Source organism: Rattus rattus, chromosome 6 (assembly GCF_011064425.1).
Source record: "Rattus rattus isolate New Zealand chromosome 6, Rrattus_CSIRO_v1, whole genome shotgun sequence".
Classification (NCBI taxonomy): domain Eukaryota; kingdom Metazoa; phylum Chordata; class Mammalia; order Rodentia; family Muridae; genus Rattus; species Rattus rattus.
Window position 1 is genome coordinate 48,848,106 of NC_046159.1, and position 22,623 is coordinate 48,870,728.

The following is a 22,623-nucleotide window of genomic DNA, read 5'->3' on the forward strand; positions in this document are numbered from 1 at the left end:
TCATTCAAAATGTTCTGGAAGGTACGAACGCTTCCTCCTCTGTCTCTATACTTCGTGGGAGTTACCGTTGTGTTCTTACCTGCAACTAAATCCCATCTCTAATCCTAGAAAGAGCTCTGCCATCTGCCAAGCTACTGTTTTTGCGATGAAGCACAGTATCTCTTCAAGTAATAGAAAAGAAAACCCAGCACTTATAAGCAAACTAGTATAATGAACTTTTTACCCCTTTAAGTAACACCAGAAAGCTGGCAGTAGTCATTTCTTAATGGCCTGGAATTTCCATAGAATTCAAAATGAGGCTTTGTTTTCTTTCTTGTGAATGCAGGTGGGACCATAAACTCCTTCTAGCATGACGCAGGGAACACTCCATGGCCAACATGAGACCATCACTTGAAAAATAAAATAAAGACCACTAATGAAACAAAGTAACAACTTAGAGGGAAAATCTGTTTTGGTTCCAATTACTAACTGGCCTTTGAGGAATTTAAAAATATTTTACCTGGCCTGTGGTTACCTATGGAATAAAATGGGAGAAAGGTTTTTTTTTTTAATGAAACTTAATTGAACAATCTTAATAGAAAGTTTTTGGAAATGGGGACCATATTTCAAATGGATCAGACCAGCTGCTGAGAGGAACTCACTACAGACAAGCAAACTCTTGGAGGTAGCACCTCTTTGTTGGGTGTTGTACAAAGAGGTAGAGACAGGCTCGATTTGCAAATCATGACTACCACAAAGCCAGCCACTCTCTCTGAATACTCCAGTATAAATCCTTGCACCTTGAAGCTTCTGTGACTCAATTCTGTACTTCTGCCTGTTTAACATACCAGGTGTTGTCCTCAAAGCTACAGCAAGTAGGAGGAATTGGTTCATTTTCGGTTATCTGGTGATTCTTTATAATGACTGTGCCTCTGGGGAAGGAAAGTTTCAAAAAAAAAAAAAAAAAGCCAACTAAACAGACTCCACCACATAGGGCGATATCCTTTAAAAGTATGTAAACATCTCTTATGATCTTTAAAATGGACAACTCACCCTGGAGTAAATCTGGGAGTTGAATTCTGAAAAGACTGTGCATTTCAAATTATACCAATGGCCACTTTCAATATCTTATTTTTTTTTCCAAAAAGATTTCAGCCAAGACTATACTCAGATTTTCCATTTTCTGCAGTGTGCTCATTTTGAAAATGTATTTTCATTTATAGCATTATATATTAAATCTATAAATGATCTGAGGAGTATGCGTTTGATACATCTGTAGGTTGTTTTTTTTTTTTCCTCCTTACATTCACAGTATCTTCCAGGAGGGAGAATGGCAACGAAGCTAGCTCACGCTCTCCACAACTCACGGGCTAACAGATCTGCTCGTCAGTTTTCCATACCCATAAGAAAAATAAAATTAAAGAACAAAGGTAATCTATCTTTGGCAGCTTGAGATTCAAATTCCTCACAAACTTTTGACAATCAAAGACTTTCCAGGCAGAATAGAACTCTTAATTTTTGAGATACTACAGAGGAAAACTAATGTGAAGAAACTTTTTTTTTTAAGTATATTTTCTGGACAGCAGGAAAGCAGTCGTTATTTCTGGAGCTTTCATTGCATAAAAATATCACGCAGCCAAATTCTGCCCTCCGATGATTTTCCTTTTGGTTGCCTGAGTCCTTATGTTTCTAGAAGTTCAATTTGTTCCGTTGTATTTCAAGGTCTAATCGTACAGCTATTTCATAGGCAGAATCTCCATGAAATTAAATTTGTGTGTGTGTGTGTGTGTGTGTGTGTGTGTGTGTGTGTGTGTGTGTGTATGAAACATTTATCAGAATACTTCCTAAAGTAAAATGTGGTCAAAGACTGTGGAGAATTAGGGTTAGTGGAAAATAAGTTGCAGATCCCCAAAACATGTCTGCATGTTGCTAGACAGTTCTCATGTGGATTCTTCCAATTAGAACATGCCAGGACTTCTGACAGTGCAGACCAGAATATCCAGAGAATTTTTATTTATTTCTGTCTGAAAAAAAATTTATGGTGCCCTTCATGGCTTCTTTCTTTTTTTTCTTTTTTTGAAAAAAAAAAACCAGGATTTAAATAAATAAAACACAAATTCCTACATGGAGATCTATAAAATGCGGCAAAATAAAAAGGGAAATCAGACAGCCAGGGACTGTGCTAAAAACTGTTATTCTGAAAGTCTGGTTGCCAGTTTAATACCATATGGCCATTAGTTGTGCGGGATAGTGTAAAATATTATGCACTTTTCTGTATAATTAATGAATCTTAAATTCAAGAATTTCAAAGAGAAAGAAAATGACTGTACCAGAGGTCAGACATTCAGAAACATTTCTGCAATGCCACAAATCTTGCAAAGTTTCTGGACACTTGTCTTATTTCCTGTAAAGCTCAATCCATCTTTGAATCAAAAGTACCTGTTTCCTTTTTCAGATAATAAGTAAAAAAAAGAGAAAAAACTCCCCTACATCTGCACAAAATATGTCTATCCTCATTAGATCCATTTTCTCAATTAAATTCAAGTTTCTCTGTCCAAAAGGCATAAATCTGAGTATTGATTTAACTATAAAATCATGAAAGTCCCGGTAGTCTTCTAAAACCATTTTACTTGGATGAGCATATAAGCTTTTAAAATATCAAGTTATTCCAGTATTTAATACACATAACTGCTTCCAGAGGGCTAAAGGCAGTAAGACACAGCTGCCCATTCCATTGGAAGAATTACAACTAGATTGCTAGCTGGTATCTTAGTACTTTCTCTCTTCCTTCCCAAGTACTTGCTCCTATTTTATTCAGCACGAGTTTGATACCTTCCGAACATGAACTGTATCACCAGCAGCCAAAATCAATAACCTATCTAATCAAGGCCCTATAAACTAACAACAGACCCTTGGTGCTCTGTTCTTATAAAATGCAGTTCATTTTAAATCCTTCCTTCCAAAATGGTCTAACTCTAAATTTATTATCCTCTCCTGACAAGGTTAGAGCATTGTCTACCGAAAGTTCTAGAAGACTGTTTGTAGGAGCAAATCAATTACCTTTCGCAAAGGAAAGACCTCTCTGGGATCGCCTTGAAATCTTTTTTTTTATTTAGCTTCAATTTTCTTTTGAAAGCAAGGAGTCTCCGCCACGAAGCTTTCGAGCAGCCACCAGCTACTTCCCTTCAAATAAAAATCATGAGTAAATATTTCATAGACATGTCTCTAGTGTGAATTACACAATATGAAAAAGAGATGTTAAAGAAATATTTCTCCTAAATCATACCAAATGAGAAATACAAACATTTTCCTAAGATCCGCGATGTTTTGAAGTGGAAGCCATAAATTCTCCTTGCATAAAACATCATATGCTTTTTTTTTCCTTGATAGCCAGAAAGCTGTGGTTGAATAGCCCTCACTCAATGACTTCATAGTGGATTTGATACTGAGGTTTATTTTAAGCTTTTTCAAATGATATTTTTTATCTTCAAACTGAGAAGGATTTTTATGCCTTGGAAGATTATTCATAGGTAGCAATGTGTAAGCAAAAGCAAACTTTATTCAGAATTGCTCCTTTTTTCCTTCTCTACCAGAGCTGTGACATTAAACGCAGGCATGTAAAACCACTTTCCTTGAGGGGTGGGGGGAGTTACTTTTGTACTTCATTTGTGGTATGGATCTTTCTGCCCAAACAAATATGGATCTCTTTCAAGAAAGTAGAACCTTATTTCTATCATGTTTCTGTGATGAGCATACGCAGGAACAAACACACAGCTGTGGATCTGTATGGAAATGAGCAAACCCAGAAAAAAAAACAGCTGGAGAAAGCGAGTCAAACACCCACAAACAAGTTGGTGTGAACTGCATCATTTCTCCAGTAAACCACAACCCAAAGCTCCCTCAAGAGAAGTATGAAAAAAAAAAATTAAGTTTACTACAAACGTACCAAACAGGATGTGTGCTAAGAAATTGGTAGGCAAGCGGAAACGAACCCATCTATTTAGAACCCTCATAGAAGCCTAATGTTACAAAAGGAGGGCCATAAATAAGTATTGATAGGCAAACATTAGTGCTGAGCTTGGCTTCAGGTGCTGAGGCTAACAGCATTCTTATCTACATTCATTGATCTCGGAGGCTTGGTTTCTCTCAGGATCTACGGATGGTCCCATATTTCAGAGAGCTAATCTCTTGTGCAGCCTTCTTTACTGGCTCCACATCTACTGGAAGCAGCAGTGTCAAAGCTGCCTTTCATTGAAAACTTGTCATGAACCCAGCTAGATGCATTTGCTTCTTCCTGTAGGTATACACTCTGTGGGCTGGTTCTCTCTAGATCGTGCCTTCTAGCCAGATCTCCGTAGGTTATGCGTTGTTTTGCCAAATGAAGTGAAAGGAAAGTCTTACTTGTTACCTCTGCTTTTCTTAGCTCCCTTAGGACCAACCATATACTCATTTAGGACAGTAGCTGTTAGGAGAGACTCTGGCTGATTTAAGTTAACTTATTTGCATCGTAACTGAGCCTGTGTCTTTAAATGGGCCAAATGCTCCAATTTGAGCTCTACCCAAGATCATCAAAGAGGCCTCAGCGCAGAATATGTGCGTCTTTCCTGGAATTTGTCTTGAACCACAGAAACACTTTATTTTTTCCTTAAAATTTCTTTTGTGATGGAGGGGGTATTGCCATAATGGTAGGTATTCAAGAGTCAAAACTATTGTCATTTTCATATCTAGATGGAGTTCAAAGTCAATACTTTAGCAACTACTATTATAAACTACTGGTGTGAACCTTCAAATCTGTGATGAGGATGGCCTCTGTACCACCGAGGGTGACCACAGGCTTCTCCCAGGGTGCAGCATATCTCTCAGGCTATCAACTCAGCCCATAGCCACGAAAGATTTAACAGCTGTCATGCCAAAATTCACTCAGAGTTGGTGATCACTGGAGTCTATGACGTCTGTTTGTTCTCCTAACACTCATTGTGTTGACAAGAAAGCTGATGCATTCAGTTGGCCAAAGTCAAGAGATACAGATCTCCCCACAGATGAAAATAGGAATTCCTACACGAAAGTGTAAGGAGCCCTCAGTTTGCATATATGGTCTCTCTCCATCTCTCTGGCATCTTCCTAAACCAGAGTACTGCATGCTGGGGTTCACTATGCCCCCAGCTGTGAGAACCCCAAATCTGCTGGTTTGAGGGAAACACTGCATCTCAGCATGTTTGTAATTTTATTATATTATTATTTACTTATATTTTACCAGAAAGATGCCTAGTATGAAACTTTATCATTCTGCTCAATATGTAAATCACAGACTTTATATACTCTACTATTTGTACACTATTATATAGCAAATAATAAATCCTTTGTTTATCAATCTAATTCCTTAACACTATTTTGCTAAGTATAGTTTATAAATATATAAAACAGCACTCACAATAGAGAGCCATTAGCTATAGATGACCACCAAACGTATAAAATATGGCTAGTTCAACTTCAGAAATGCTGTAAGAATAAAATATGTACCAGATTTCAAAGACTAATCATAAAAAAAGGTTTATACTGATCACATGTAGACATATTTTAGATATATAAAATAAATTAAGTATAATAGTAAACTAATTTTACTCCTTACTTTTTAATACTACATGTATAATTTATTACAGACTGATGTTATATTGAACAGCCCTGGTGTAGAAGATAAAATCAGATCAAAAGTCAACCACAAAGGGTCACGTCTTGAACTCTGTACCAGATCTTCCCTCTATACCTCCTTCCAGTAGTCTTTCTGCTGAAGTGTAAGGGTGGGAACCTACTGAGATGATTCACGTATGAACTTGGGATTGGTGATTGCGAATTTACTGAATGTTTGTTCTAATTGTGTGTGATGGCTACTCCTGACTATCAACTTGATGGGAACTAGGTTCAACTGGGAGATTTGTCACTGAGTGAGTCTAACATTGCCATAAAGGATTACTTCAAGGGGATTTCCCCATTCAGTAATGACAGTCTCTCAGCAGGTGGTCCAGATATGAAGTGGTCCAGGAGATGGCAATGCTTCTTCTGTCTCCCTTTACATGTTCCTGGTAACTGAGGTTATGGTGCTTCTGTAATTGCTCCCACCCTCCTTTGTCATCACACTCCAGTCTCTTCAGCCTTCTGATGTGATCGAAGAAACCAGCTAGTAATCTTTGAAGCTTCCAGCACCAGATTGGACTGCTGAGTTTAGCTAGCTTTCTGGACTAAGGCACTAGCAGGTTCTCAGGCTCTTGAGCAGGCAGAAGGCCATGGATAGACTACCCAGGCCCTGTGATGAGAAGGTGAGCCATTCTACTAATGTTCCGAGGTACCATGCAATCGGTTGTGTTCCTTGAGAGAAATCTGCTTGATACGGTATGCGTGCGATCCCAATTCTAAAAGGAGACAACTGGACCCACATCTGACTTAGCATAGAGGAGGCATTACTGTTTAAAGCAGGTTAGACACCCTGAGAACAGGGCGCACAGCATTTGGGAAGCTTGTCTTCAACATTGGCTCTGGGGAAAGTGCTGAACGAAGTGAGTACAGACATGGAGGCATCATCTGCTTCCTTCATGGCAGAGGAACTTCCGACTCTAATGGATCATCCTGACTTTCTAGGGGACAGCTTCCTTCATGCCGTCCTACAGTCCCTCCCAGCTGCTATAACAATGTAATAAACCGGGTGGCTAATGTACAGGAGAAACTTAGTTCTTTATATTTCTGTAGGCTCTACAGTGAAAGGGAATTTTGAAAGAAAGCCAGAAGCAATGAGACTAACAATACCCTCGTGTCTGCAGCCCTTGCTTCTTCTGTGCACTCTTCCAAGAATGCACTTAACCCTTTGTGGTAAAAATCTACTATTATACAGTTTTATAGATCTGAAGGTAGACCCAAAGTGACATTAAAAAACACATTTGATTCAGAACGAGATAGTAAGAGAACTTGGCTCCTTTTACTGGGCACCAAAATTGTGCTATGCGCTCAGGCTTAATTCACAAACCCAGTCCATACCTAAATAGAGCATGGGGGCAAACAGGTAAATGTCAGCCTGGTGCATGGTTCTCAATATTCCCAATGCTGCACCTCTTCAATAATATACTTACTCGTGTTGCGGTGACCCCCTAGCCATAAAATTAGTTTTGTTGCTATTTCATAGCTGTTATATTCAGGATATCTGATATGTAATTCCTCCAAATGGGTCACGACCCACAGGTTAAAAACCACTGGCTGAGTGAGTCTTGCTTTGCTTCAGAAATGCAGGCGATGGCTCACCTCTTGCCAACTTAACTGCCATCTACTTCTGAATGAACTCGTGCTCGCCAGCAGTGTGCTAGGAGTCTTCTGCATAGCAGTTCACCTGGAGATATGTGTTGCTACCTTTATTATGGAGCCGGACGTAAGCAGCTGACAATTAGGCAATTGTCTGAAAATGAGAGGCGGTCACATGGAGAGCTAACATGTGAGCTTTCGTTTGTGTCAGACTCTCAGATTCGTGCTGTTTACTGTCCCCCACATGACAGTGTGTGCATTAGTAATCATTAAACAGACGCTTTGAGACCCTTTAGAATCAGTTAGCGCACTTCAGAACCAAGGCATCAGTGTCTCCATTGATCAATTTCTTTTAGAAAATGACTCTGGCAGTTTCCCTCAGAAATCTTCCCTAAAAATTAGAGCCTACAAATTGATGGGGTTCACAGTTAATTACTGCGGGTACTTTCAAGGCTTGGCGCTGAACCATGAGATCTATTCATAAGTAAACCTTCTGCTCTGTTACTTAGAAGCTATGGACCAGGAAAGTCTTGAGGCAATGTTCATGATTTTCTCCAGGTCAATTCCAAGCTCAACTGATGACATATTGTAAACATTATTTTTTGCTGTCACTATTCTTGCCTCCACCCTGATGCCCTCCTGATTGCACATGCATGCCACCGCTGACCAATCCTCCTCACACATATGTTCCCTGACCCATCTTTCTCCTTTTGCTCTAGGTCTCTGAATTGTCTTCTCAGAATATCCGAGATTAAATTCAAAATGTAATCTTATATTAAAAATATTGTCAAACAGGATATAGTTAGTAAGACATTACAGCACTAAGGAAGGGAAAAAGAAGGTAAATACCAGAGTGTATCTCTGTGCAGACAGAATGGAGCACATGATAATCTAAGCTATACTATCACAATTCAGATCTGTCTTGCGAGCATTAGAGCAATCACTAGGATAAGGAGAAAAACATAAAAACTAAAAGAAAAATAACTTGGATTTTATAGTAAAAACATATCACACGCAAAAACAGCGAGCAGTGAAGAGACAAAAAAAAGTGGAAATGACAGGAAACACGCAAGGAGCAAAGGACAATGCAGAAGAAAATCCCACTGTCAACAGCTCTATTAAACAAGAGCAAGAAGTCTAGTTAGAACCATCAAACTGGTGAGAGGTTGCAGCAATTAAGAACTGGCTGCTCTCTCAGAGGACCCAGGTTTGATTCCCAGCATCCACATGGTGGCTTGCAAAGGTCTGGAACATCTGTTCCTGGGAATCTGATGCCCTCTTCTGACATCCACAGACACAAAACATATAGATATATGTTATCAACAGACATGCATACATGCATGCAGACAAAACATCTATACACAGATAACGAAATAAGCAATTCTAAAAGATAAGCTGGATTATAAAACCAGATATAATTAAATGCTATCTGTGTGGGAATGTTTTAGATTCAGAGGTGTGAATAAGTAAGCAAGAAATATTAAAGTAAATACAACCATGTAAAATATAATTTATTAAGAATTAGACAAGCTATACAAATATTAGGGAACATACAATAAAATATTTTAAACATTAAAAATATTCTGAGAGACAAAATTCCATAATGACAAAGTAGCTGGTCTAGTACTCAAGGGTCAAGCCACACTCCCAACCAGTGTTGTCAAGGAGGCATGTCTGAAATGTCACCCAACTATGGCGCAGTATGTGTTCGTTACAAATGTACCAAGGCCGTCTTCAGATTCATCGGGACACAGCTTCAGAAACTTAAAAGAAGTGAGCTTATACAAACCATGTATTCTGATCAAAATTGATCTGAATTAAACTGGAAAAAAACTACAGAATAAAATTGTGCAGTCCAGAAATATGAATAAACCAAACAATAGATATGTAAATAGCCCATATTTGAAAAAAAATTATCTCAGAAACACAAAGTGAAATGATGCTACAACATACTAGCGTGGGGGTTTTCATATAAAGCTATGCCGGGTTGGGGGGAATCTCTTAAATTAAAAGGTGAGACGTCTAAAGCAATTATTTGATTTTTTTTTATATTAGGAAGAAGAAAAAAGCTCAAGACAAATAGGAGAGCTGAGAGTGGGGAGCTGCCTGAAGGGAGCAATGGCTTCCATGAACAAGCCACGGAGGATGTCCGCTTTGATGGTGTAAGAATGAAGCATGTCCTCCGAACTAGGATGGTGTTGGGGGCTGAACCGGTGTGGGCAGGAAAGGAAAATAGACAGGAATTACCTGCAGAGAAGGAGAGCTGCTGTTATCTTCTACTGACAGGATGAGGCAGCATATGGCAATTCTTAAGGACAACGACAAACCAGAATAAACAGACTGGGAAGTCACAGGGTAGAAGATTTATACCCAAAACTAACTGCATTTCTCAACACAAACACACCAAATATCCAGCAATGAGATTAAAACTGCCTGATGTCATAATAACATCAAAAACATAAAGTGTTTCGGAGTACGTTTAACCCACTCTAGATATGTTCACTTACATGTAGTCATCCTACTGAGGAAAAAAGGTACAAGCACATCTAAAGATGTACCCTGCCCATGGATTGTAATGTTGTAATGTTGAGCTGGTGGTTATCTGCAGATTTATCTGTGAATTCAGTGCAGTCATTTTTAACTTTCCACCAGGAAGTTTTTGGTTAGTTGGTGAATCAAATGAGATATGAATGTCTTGTTTGTTTTGTTTCCTTTATAAACCAAAACATCCAGTCATGTATCTATATGAAAGAAACTAATTAAGGGAGAACATTTTTTATTTATTTGTTTAACTTACATTATAATACCAGTGCCCCCCAATTCCCATTACCCCTCATACAGATTCTCCCCATTCTTCCCTCTTCCTTCTCTCACACACAACACACTCTCCTTGCCCACGTCCTTGGCACATCAAATCACTGTAGTACCAGTAGCACTGCCACAAAGCTAGACAAGGTGGCCAAGTTAGGTGAACAGGAACTGTGGGCAGGCAGCAGATTCAGGAACAGCCCTCACTCCAGTTGTTTGGGGACCCACATGAGGACCAAGCTGTACATCTGTTTCATAGGTTCGGGGGTGTAGGTTCAGTCTATGCTCACTCTTTGGTTGGTGGTTCAGTCTCTGGTGGCCCCAAGGGGCCCTGTCCCTCCTCCTTCCCTCAATTCTTCCATCAGACTCCTGGCGCTCTATCTAATGTTTAGCTGTGGGTCTCTGCATCTCTTTCCATTGGCTGCTGGATAGAGCCTCTCAGAGGACAGTTAGGCTAAGCTCCTATCTGCAAGTATAACAGAGTATCATTAGTAATGTCAGAGAATGGTTCTTGTCCATGGTCTGGGAATCAACTTGGGGCAGTCATTGGCTGGCCATTCCCTCAGTCTCTGTTTATCTTTGTTCCTGCACATCTTGTAGGCAGGACACATCTAAAATTGAAGCTTTTGTGGGTGGGTTGTTGTCCTTATCCCCTCACACAGGGTCATTCCTGGCTACAGAAAATGGTCTCTTCAGGATCCATATCCTCCACTGCTAGGAATCTCAGCTAGAGTTGGTTCCATAGGCCCCCAGGGACCTCTCTCCATCCAGGTCTCTGGCACATCCTGGTGCTTGGACTCACTCACTGAAGATTTCCATTTTCTCTACCCTGTTCTCCTTATATCTGATCCCCATTTCTCCCCTCCTCATCACCTTCCCAACATGTTCCCTTCCCACATCAACCTCCAATATCTATTTTGTTTTCTCTTCTGTGGAAGATTCAAGCGTTCTCTCTTGGGCCATCCTTGTTATTTGGTTTCTTTGGGTCTGTGGATTCTAGCATGGTTAACCTGTACTTTATGACTAATATCCACTTATGAGTGAGTATATATCATGCTTGTCCTTTTGGATCTGGGTTACCTCACTCAGGATGATTATTTTCTACTTCCATCCATTTGCCTGCAAAATTCATGGTATCTTTGTTTTTAATAGCTCAGTAGTATTCCATTTTGTAAATGAACTACATTTTTTAAATCCATTCTTCAGTTTAGATTTCTATTTTCTGGTTATTATGAATAAGGCTGCTATGAACATACTTGTCCGTGTGGTATAGTGGAGCATATTTTGGGTATATACCCAGGAATGGTATAGCTGAGTCTCAAGGTAGAGCTATTCACAATTTTCTGAGAAACTGCACATTGATGTCCAAAGTGGTTGTACAAGTTTATATTCCCACCAGCAATGAATGAATGTTCCCTTGCTCCCCATCCTTGCCAGCATATGCTGTCCCTTGAGGTTTTGGTCGCCATTCTGATGGATGTAAGGCAGAATCTTAGGCTCATTTTGATTTGCATTTCCCTGATGACCAGGGATGTTGTGCATTTCTTTAAGTGCTTCTTGGCCATTTGTGATTCCTCTGATGGGTATTCTCTGTTTAGCTCTGCAACCCATTTTTTAATTTGGTTGTTTGGTTTGTTGGTGTCTGACTTCTTGAGTTCTTTATATACTTTAGATACTAACCCTCTGTCAGATGTAGGGTTGGTGAAGATCCTTCCACAATCTACAAGCTGCCATTTTGTTCTATTGATGATACCCTTTGACTTACAAAAGCTTTTCAGTTTCAAGATGTTCCATTTATTAGTGGTTGATCTTAGTGACTGAGCCACTGGTGTTCTATTCAGGAAGCTGTCTCCTATACTAATAAGGTCAAAGCTATACTCCACTTTTTGTTCTATTGATTTAGTGTAGCTTGTTTTATGTTGATGTATTTGATCCATTTGAACTTGAGTTTTGTGCAGGGGGATAAATATACTTGCATTCTTCTAAGCATGCAGGTAGCCAGCTAGACTAGCACAATCTGTTGAAGATGCTCTAAGGAATACAATTTTATTTTTCCTCATGATTTCAGAGGCTTCACTCTAGTCATTTTATATAAGATTTAATATATATCATTTTTTTTAAAAAAATAGGGTTTTTTTTAAAGTTTTAAAAATACAAAATCTGATTTTATCTCACCTTGAACACAAACACTGTAGGGCATACAAGAATGGCCGTGGAATCAGTATGGCTCTGATAGGATGTCACTTACCCAGTTCTGTGACTTAAACAAATGATCTTTACCTCTCTGAACTTTCTTATCTCCATCCGTGATACTTGGTTAATAAATCATCTCTTTGTAAAACTGTCATTAGAGTTAAAGAAAAGAGACTATGAGCAGCAAGATGGCTCCGAGGGTGTGAGCGTTTGCCACCAAATCTGATGACCTGAGTTTAATCTCTGGGACTTATATGGTAGAAGGAGAAAAGCAACTGCCCTAAATTGTCCTCTAACACTGCCCTATTGCCATTGCCATGCCATATGCTCATTCCTCTCTCTCTCTCTCTCTCTCTCTCTCTCTCTCTCTCTCTCTCTCTCTCTCTCCCTCCCTCCCTCCCTCCCTCCCTCCCTCCCTAAACCTCCACACACATGGTCACACAGCAGACTCATAAATGTAAGTAAAGAGAGCATGCCAAGTTGACAGCCCCACTCCAATGCCAAGCCTAGAATATGGGTATGGTTATTTCCAGGCTTATCTATAACAATTTATGCTCTATCAATTTTGCTTCAATTACTATTTATAGCTAGTCTTTATTCCATATAAGGTAATTTTCTTTACCTAAAGGTGTCCATCTCTCTGTTCCAACTAAGGTGTGTGTTCCTCAGTGTGTATTTTGATTCACACCGTATAACATTCCCCACCGCATGAGAGGCCAGGAAGACACCAATTCACAGGACACTGCTCTAATCAGCAAAGACGGAGCTGTTAAGTCTTTCTTGCATGTCAGTCCATGGGTCAGACTGGTCAGTGATTTCACAATTAATCAATGTCTCCTCATCTACAATAAGCCCTCAAGGTTTTGTCTTTTCCACAGGTAATGTTCCATGGTTATGAGGGGAAAAAAAATTAATGAAAATGTTTCAGAAAACGGAAAGGTCCCAAACACACTTAAAATATTTGTAAAGTGCTTGTTAGATATTTGTCCACTAGCCAATGAAACACACATTTACTACTTTATCTGCTAAAAGGTATAGATGGATGAGTCAGGGTAAAGAAGTTCTGGAAACACAGCTCACCTAAGAGTCTCAGGGAAGCTTCTCACCAACTGAAGATGGAAGTCTGACCAGAACTAACAACATTTGCAATCAAGTCTGTGTAGGTAACGATAATTCTTTTATAAAGAGATGTTTTCTGTTACAGTCACAATGACTGAGATTGAAGGCCTGAAAGTTTATGGCTTGGGGAAGGACATAATTGTTTTTTTTTTCCAGATATCTTGAGAATCTCTAGTAAGATTTGATTTTGTTACCTTAAAGCTCTCCTGTCTTTGTGTTTCTATAGACTTCTTTCTCTTCACCAGTTACAGTCTGCCAGATACCCCGAGGTTCCTTAGCAGCCCTTCAAAGATAGTAACTCCAAATCCTGTATCCTATATGAGACTATCATAAAATACAATAGATTGTGAGTCTCCCATGAGATATCCACAGTCTGAGCTTCCTTCTGACTTCCTCTTTTGATCCTAATCCTTGTGTGTAAGCCCACATTACAATATTCTTACTCTGTTCCATGAACTAGCTAGTCTTAATATTCTTTTCTGTTGCAAATCATGCCAATTTGGCCCGAGTCAAGGTCCCTGAAAATCTAAGAGAACTCTTCAGTCCGCTTGTGTCTGAACCCCAAAACACTGAAAGGAAGGCTCAATAAAATAAGTGTGTCAACTCTGGAAGTGGTAAAATAACCCTGTACACTTGTTCTTGAATTCTCAACTTGCCATGAAGACTCTCACGGAGCTTTTGTGAATGAGGCAATGGCCAACTGTTATCTTCCCCCATAAGTGACAACTTAGCAGCTCTCCTTAAAATAGAAGACTACACTGAAAGAACCGTTCTCCTTCTTTTAGCTCCTATAATTCTTTCAAATGAAAAAATCAGACATTTTCCAAAAGTTTAGACATCCAAATTTCAACCCAAAGACCTGTCTTTATCAAAGAAAATAACTGTTCTTACTGAGGTTTTTATTCTTCGAATGACTTCTAAATTGCCCCCTTTCTCTTATTTCATTCATCTCCAGAGAGAACAGCCTACATCCTTCCCCCTGTTGTCACTTTGGATCAGAATCCTCATTCTTCTGCTTCACTCTTCAATCTTGTCTCTATCAAATACCAGTTATTGAAAGTTTCAATGAAAAGCCCATGGTTATCCTGGTTGAACGAAGACTGTTGGCCTTTTGCCAGGCTTAGCATCATCACTGTGTGCATGACTGACCTTGGATATGAGTCTTTCAAAGATATATTGGGCTTGAGATACCTGATTTCACAGATGCATTAAGAGAATGAAAAGGTTGGAACTGGAGAGATGGCTCACTGGTTAATAGTGAATACTACTCTTGCCGTGAACCCAAGCTCTGTTCCCAGCACCCACATCAGGCAATTAACTGCCTGTAACTCCAGCACCAAGGGACTTGACACCCTCCTGTGGATCCTGTGGGTACCTGAATTCTTATGCACATACCCAGAAACATATATACATAATTAATTTTTAAAAAAAATAAAGCTATAGAAGAGAATAGTTGAATCTACCAGTGAAATTAAGACTCCAATGATATTGGGTCAAGTCCAGCATTGTCAGTTTGATTATTCCTTACTTCCAGCAGGTCTGAATGGGTAGCCATAGCAGAAACAACACCTGTTCAAGCACTGTCCAAAGGCAGTCCAGGTTAGATGATACACGTTTGCCTTAGTCATCACATAGAACAATGGCTTCTCTCACTGGGACTTGTATCTTTTGCTTAGGAGAAAGCAATTGAGGACCGAGATTTTCTTTTGAGTATAGGCTCCTGATACTTAAAACCAAATTGCTTATATTCCCAAGTCAAACATCCAAGTCTTCTGCAAGAATAGCAAAAGCTATAAAACCTTGATTGCTGTTCCAATGCAAATGCTTATTAAATATTTAGTAAATGTTTCCAAAAGATGCATGTTCAATATTTGAGAGTTCAACACCTTAGGTTTATTATTGGCCACACTGTTTTTCTTGATAAGCTCTCCCCTTTCGTTTATCTTCAGCAAGAATTAGATTTTTAAGACAGATTAGGGGTTTTTTTTCCGGAAAGAGAGAAAGGATGATTTACAAAGATACCAAAACTGAAAAGATATTTCTTGACCATCTTCTATGTTATTAAAGCAGAATATGAGAGGAAGGGAGAGAAAGAAAGCTTCATTACTGCCAAAGTCAATTTGACTCTTGGAAACCTAATTAAACATGTCTGAGGCGGTAAGATATATCATCTCCAGATAACACCACACTGTGAAGTTCTTCATCTTATTAAGAGCTTGCATTAATGCTTCTTAAACATAAATTGTAGATCCAGACAGGTACTATTTGAGAAGGCTCACAATAGGAATGGCCTAAATTAGGGTGACAGAGGCAAAAGACAGATCGCTGGTGCCTGTCACTACAGGAAGAAGGACTGGGATTCCATCTGCCATTATGGCCCAATTCTAATGCGCTAACATTAACTTCTGACAAAGCTCCCTTCCAAGGCCCTTAGGCTTCCCTCCAGTTCTGCATCTGGATAAGGGGTTTTCATTCTCAGGAGAAATAAACCCAACCCCAGGGTCATGATGTCAATGCTGAAAGTCCCTTACAGACCCCTGAATTGTCACATTTTACTAATGAAGAAGATGATCAGTAACACATCTAACATTATAAGCAGTTAGGACCGCTGTAGTGTTTTGACAGAAAAGGAAGCTAATAAATAAGTTATTGATCAGAATTGATTTAACCATAAAACTACAAATACATGAACTTTTTAAAAATTAACATGCAGTTTTATTGGCCGATCTAATTAGTCCATGCCATCCACACTTAGCATGACTATCTTAAAATACCTCTCTGGTTCATGACAGCTTTGATGCTTTCTTCCCTGAGGGTTAGATTTGAAATCCTGCTTAGGCTGCTCTTCTCCATAAGATCAAAAGGAAAGCCAAACTCAACAGGGCCTAAATAACCCTCAGTGAGATTCCTCAAGATAGCCAGCAAGCAAGAAGTTTAGTACATTAGCTTCCTTACAACGAGCTCTGTAAAGACAGAATTCCTTTGAGCTTCTCCTATGTCCCCCATGACCAACTAAAAGCCAAACCTGTTTATGAAGTCTGATGTCCACCTCTTTATGAAGTCTGATGTCCAAAGCCAATCACTTAAGGTTCCCTGTGTTCTAGCATAGAGTTCTCATCCTGCAGGCACACTGACATGCTTTGAGAGCTTTTTATTCATTTTGCATCCCAATCACAGCCCCACTTTGGGCCTCACTCTATCCTGGGACATCAGGTCTCAGCAGGACTAGGCACATCCTCTCCCACTGATGGCGGTCTGACCAGGGTTTAATCATCATGAGTGTTTAGTCTCAAGCTTTGACCAATTCAGGGTCAATCTCTCAGTGATGAGAAAGACAATAGAAGGCAGAAATGAAAAGTTCAGTGTTTGGATCTGAACTCGGCTGTGTCTTTAACGGACCCTCCCCTACCTCATTTACCCTTGATTAAAAAGGAATACAATAGGCTACTTTTGAATGAATACTGTGAGAATTAAGTACACAAATGAATGGAGCTTAAAGAATCATGCCCACCACATGGTTATAGTGCTACTGTTAATATAGTAGTGACTGTGATTACAGGAGAGCAACATTTGAGCATTTATATGCAGGAATCCATATTTGTTTCTGATCTAAATTTTATTTGAATTCTTTCCCTACAACTACACTAAAATGGAAGTCAGGTTCAAGAAGTATTTGGTTATTAAATAAACTTTTAATACTAAGATAAAATATCATGTAAAAGCATAGGGTGGATAAATTTCCAAGTCAGTGTGCCAGGTGAAAAAAATCATACACGTAATAACAAATATCACATGGTTTTGTTTATATGAGACATCTAGAAGAGTCAAATTCAAAACAATTAACTAGCTTTCTTTTTCTGTACCATGTTAAATACCTGAGTCTAGACAGCAATGAGGGAGAATAGGTATTGAGAGATGGCTCTGAGGGTAAAGTTCTTTCTGTACAAGCCTTACTATTTGAGTTCAGTTCCCATACATATATTCATATGAGGGGAGGAGCACATACATGTAATCCCATGGGACCCCTCCTGGGAGATGGGAGACTTTCCAGAAGCTCAAAGGAAAGCAACACATACAGCAGCAAACAAGGTAGACTCTGCCTTGACCAAAGGGAAAAAATAAGAATGGATACCCAACGTTGTCCTCTGACCTTTACACAGACATACAGGCACACACAGACATACATGTGCAGAAACACATACACACACAGAGACACACATGCACATAGTCTCACACACAGAGATACCACACACACACACACACAAAGACACACACCTCACAGCTTTAAAAGCTGACTGTCCAACAACAGGAAAAGGTTCTGGAAATCTCCCTTGATTATATCATGTCATAGGGAATGACATTATAAAGACATAGGGGCATGCAAGAGCAGGAAATAACACGGGTACCCAAAGAGGCTGGGAGGAGCAGTGGTCAGGCTTGTGCTTCTTACAGCTACTCTCTAAGACTTCCTCAGGAGTTTTCCTTGCTGCAGGCAGTGCCCTCCATGACATAATAGCCTCCAACTAGGTTCACCTATCACCAGTACTGTGAATCCCTCAGTATATGCTACCAAGAAAATACACTCAATCTATATGTAAGTTGAAGCATCCTAGGGCCAACTTTCAGTTTGGCAAAGACAGATTGTAGTGATGGCCGCATAATAACTTGAAAGTATTTAATGTTGCTGTACTGCATGCTTCAAATGTTTAAATGGTGTTAGACATGTTGTTGCAATATAGAAATGTCTAAAAATCTTAGGACTATGGAATATATTTAAATATGGTCTTCCCTATTCACAGGATTATATTGAAGGTATTGAGACCCCTTTGAATTCTCTTTATTTTCCTCGGATTATACCCACACATATATCTTTTATATATCAGTTTTGACAAGTACAATGAGAAGTTGACCTTCTATAAAACCTGCACCGTTGCAGAGAAAGGGGGCAGTAGAAGACACCCTAAAATTTGCAGAGCCCCCTCAGATAGAAAATCCTGTGCATTACTAGGTAAACTCTGAATGACATTGCAAAGTTGCTATAGACTTGACATTTGATTGACGCTGTGACAGTTTTTGTAAACTTTATACACTGTCAGTACAGCCATATTAAGAACAGTTCTTGACTTTGTAAAGTCACTTTAAGGGAAAAAAAAAAGTAACTTGAGGGTGAAGATTAGAAAATGCCTCATTGACATCCCAAGGGCACTTACATTGAAAGAATAATGTTCCTCACTTTGGGACCATTTCCTTGGGAGAAAATAGATATATATGTGAGTGTGTCACAGATATATACATTCTATTGTCCCTAGAAGGTGTATTCCTTCTAGGGACAATGTGTTGGCTGTGTGAGTCCTTGAGATTCATTAAAGGGCCAATGGAATGCCGACTCCGCATTCATTTCCACACTGTGTGAGACACTTCTAGTGAAATTCAATTGTGACTATGAATGCTTCCGACCAGATACAATTTTAACAGTTTCTGCCACTGGAGTGGGAAGACCAAATAGCTATTGCAAATTCACATTTCCCTTTTCCAATTGATTGTGGCACTCCCCTTGGAATGCCCCACACGACAACAGTTCTACCTTTCCAATTCATTTTCATGGGAAGAAGCCGAAACATGAAGCGATGCCTTCTCCTCTACCAGTCACAGCGTTCCCCTAAGGGTATTTTTGTGTGAAAGCAAGCCACTGGGTAACAGACTGATAGCTTTTTGTCTTCCAAAGCTCATTGACTAAGAAAATAATACACATAAAGGCAGCCTATTCTAACAATATCCCAAGGGGGAAACAGTCTATTGCCACCCACTTTTAGTGATGGCGATAGAGTGGGCTATAGAACAAAACACCTTGGGGCTGCAAAGGATACCAAGCCAGTTCTGTATGTTTAGATGAAGAAAAAGTGGAGGGAAAGTCATGAAAACTACCTGGGAAGAAAATTCAGGAGAAGGTACCCATTGTCAATTCTGATTAGGTAAGAGTTAGAATGATCTCCATGGGTAATAATAGATTTTCATTGACTTTCTACGTTGCTTTACTAAATAGAAATACAAAAATGAAAAGGGCACCAAATGACATTTTGCTACTGAGAGAGCACAACCTGTCCAGAGTTTTGGGAAGAGCCAGTGCCCAGAGCACTGAAATTATTTCTTTAAATCCTCCCTTCAATTGCTAGATAACATTTATTTCTTAATAATGCTGAAAAGCAAGTATTCAATTTCAATTCAGAAATAATTCAAATCTGAAGAAGAAACACATTTTTGTCTCAGGTCCCATAATTGTATCTTACTTTATAAAAATCACTAGAACCTGCACTAGGCAATATAATTAAAAAAAAAAGAAAAAAAGAAAAAGAAAAAACATAGATTTTTTTTTCTGTTTACAATTTATAAACATAGTTAGCTTTTCCTTTTAATATCATTATATCCAGCTGCAAAATATCCTTAGCACTAGTTTTAATAATCTGATTTTATTTAAGATTGCTTCCTTCCTCCTTATATTTCTTTAAAAAGAAAATAACTTCGTGTTAGTAAATCGTGAATCTATTTTGGAAGAGAAATGGCTGACTCAAGTGCTCGAAGATGAAAATTCTAGTGTTCTGAGTTTAAAACAACAATAATGTTAAGAAGGAAAACTGATTATGTGAAAGAAGAAATCATTTACTTCAGAAGATGGCAGGATTAAAGGCAACTTTTGCCTTCCGTTTTTCTCACTTTAAATTTTCATGTTGAAGGAATGGAATGCTTAAATGTATTGACTGCTCTATCATTTACTAGATGTCTTAATAGTTATTTATTCTCCCAATTACGACACGCAGACAGACCTAGCCCATTTTACAGTTGAGTGTGATGAAGTCCTTAGAGCCTGAAGCAGAGTAAGAAGGTAGGCCTGTGGCCTCTGAGCTTGAAAAGAACTAATGCCCATCCAATACTGACTGTCAACTTGGCGGGATCTACAATCACAATCCCCTGTGAGACAAAGCTCTGCTCATATGTGTGAAGGAGCTTCTGAATTGGGTTAGGAGATATTTAAGTCCTTCTCTAAATATGCTTGGTACCATTTCTGGTGCCAGGCTGAGTAAAAAGGAGAAAGCAAGCTGAAGACCAGCATTCATCCCTCTCTGCTTCCTGACTGTCATTGCAATGTGGTCAGCCATTGCACACTTCTGCTTCCATTTTTTTCTGCACCCTGATAGACTGAAACCTCAACCTGTCAACCAAACAAACTTTCCTTCCTTAAGTGGTTTTTACCTGGTTGTTTTGCTACATCAAGAAGTAGAGTCGCCAGTACAACTGTTTGAGTGGGAATCCAGTTTGAAACTTATCTCTTAGTAAGATGTCCGTCTCTACCCTGGAAGATTCGGTCACTCTTAATATTAGCTTTGTGCAGAAGCACAGAATCAGTGCTACGCAGCAGGGGCCTTTAGTGAGTGGCTGTCTCAGAGAGAGCAGCTGAATAGCATCACTTACTGATTGTTAGAGACCTGCTCTCCAACCCCAGAGTATCTTGTCTTCCAGCCTCTGGTCTACATGGTCTTTGATGTTTTAACCTTGTATATGGTAGCTTCCTCCTACTCTGCTAGTCTTCCCTAAGCTCAGTGTGCTCATTTTTCAATATATGCTTGGGCATATCCTTATGTTAAAGTCTCTCCACTGAGAGGCACAAGATAGGCCTGTTTTTATGACTAGACACTATTAACTCTAACATAGTTCGTTCCCAGCAAATAGGAACCACTTCTTAGGTCCATGCTGTTATTAATTTAATAGTATAGAATGTCACATTTCCAACTCTAATCTGACTCAAAAACATTGCTTGGCACAGTTCTATGTCCTTAGATGCTAGTTAGGCCTAGCCTTCAGAGGACAAGAATAAGTCTCTGGGTTCCTCCCCTGTTTCCCCAAGCTTTGCCAGATAGCACACATATCATTGTCTTGGGGATGTTCCTGGAAATCAAGTCTTGTCTCTACTAAAGTTAAAACACGGGCTTCCTGTACCATTTTCTTCTTTGCCATCATCCTCCCTGCTGCCTGTGTGATGGAGTCAAGGGTACCAAACAAAGAATCATCTTTTCCTGGAATAGTAAAAGAATACTGCTAATCTATTATAAATTCAAGCAGAAGGTGTTTGAGGCCAAGTTTGGGAACAAAGCCAAGTGTGGCTCAAATTTCTAAAGCTCATCTCACTCTATATTTTGTAGACTTTTAATGAATAGCCTCCTGCTGAAGACCTCAAGAGCTATATGCCCAAACTTGGATGGGAACTTGTTCTAGCGAAATAATACTCGGATGACTTACATGCAAACAAATGAGAAACAGTCAAACTGGATTTCCCTTGAAACTCACAGGGATTTAAAAGTTAATGGGGAAAGTGCTGGCAACACACATTTAGACATTTTATTGAAACCGGGCTGTTTGAATAAACATCATACACTCACTAATGCAAAGCAAGAGAGAGTTCGCCACCCCTTAATTATAACAGTACTCCAAGTGACGGGGAAGCATGTCACATTCAAGTTTCAGATGGAAAGCTTCACCTGGCAACAGACTTTGGTTCCAGAAACTTCTGCAGTTGTGTTATAGCAACCCACTGAGACATTAAAACAGGCAGTGACGTTCTCAACTCCGTCTGGCAAGCACCATGAGGCAAGTGGAATTTAAAAACAAGAAAAAGGAGTGTCCAGAGTGTAATGATTAAGTTTTGAAAGGAAGTTAGAGTTAAACACATAATTTGGAAAGAACATGGCTTTTAAATGCAGTAAGTGTTAGCAAATCACACAGGAAAGTATGGTCAGTGCTCTGGTTTCTCCCTTCAGAACTGGGGCTTATAATTTAGATCTGCTTACATAGGAGAGATGGACAGATCTGGGATGGAACTGTAATTTTCCTAATGTCCAATATTTGTATTAAACTAGTAGTGAGAAGGGTAGAATGTCTATGACCACGTGGGACCAAAGGTCCTGAAACTGTGAAGTGAATTCCCATTGGCTTGAGCATTAACTGCTTCTGAGATCATCCAGGGTCCTGGTTTAAATAAGAAGACACCAAGTTAACCAGGTGGTGGTGGTTAAACCTAGCATTATCAAACCTTAGCTTGCATCAAAAACACCTAAAGGGCAGGGCTGGGTAGCTATGGAGCAATGGTTCGATGGTTAAGGTCATTTGTTGGTCTGGGAGAGGACCTGGGCTCAGTTCCCAGCATCTGCATGGTATCATAACCATTCACAATGCCAGACCCTCTTCTGA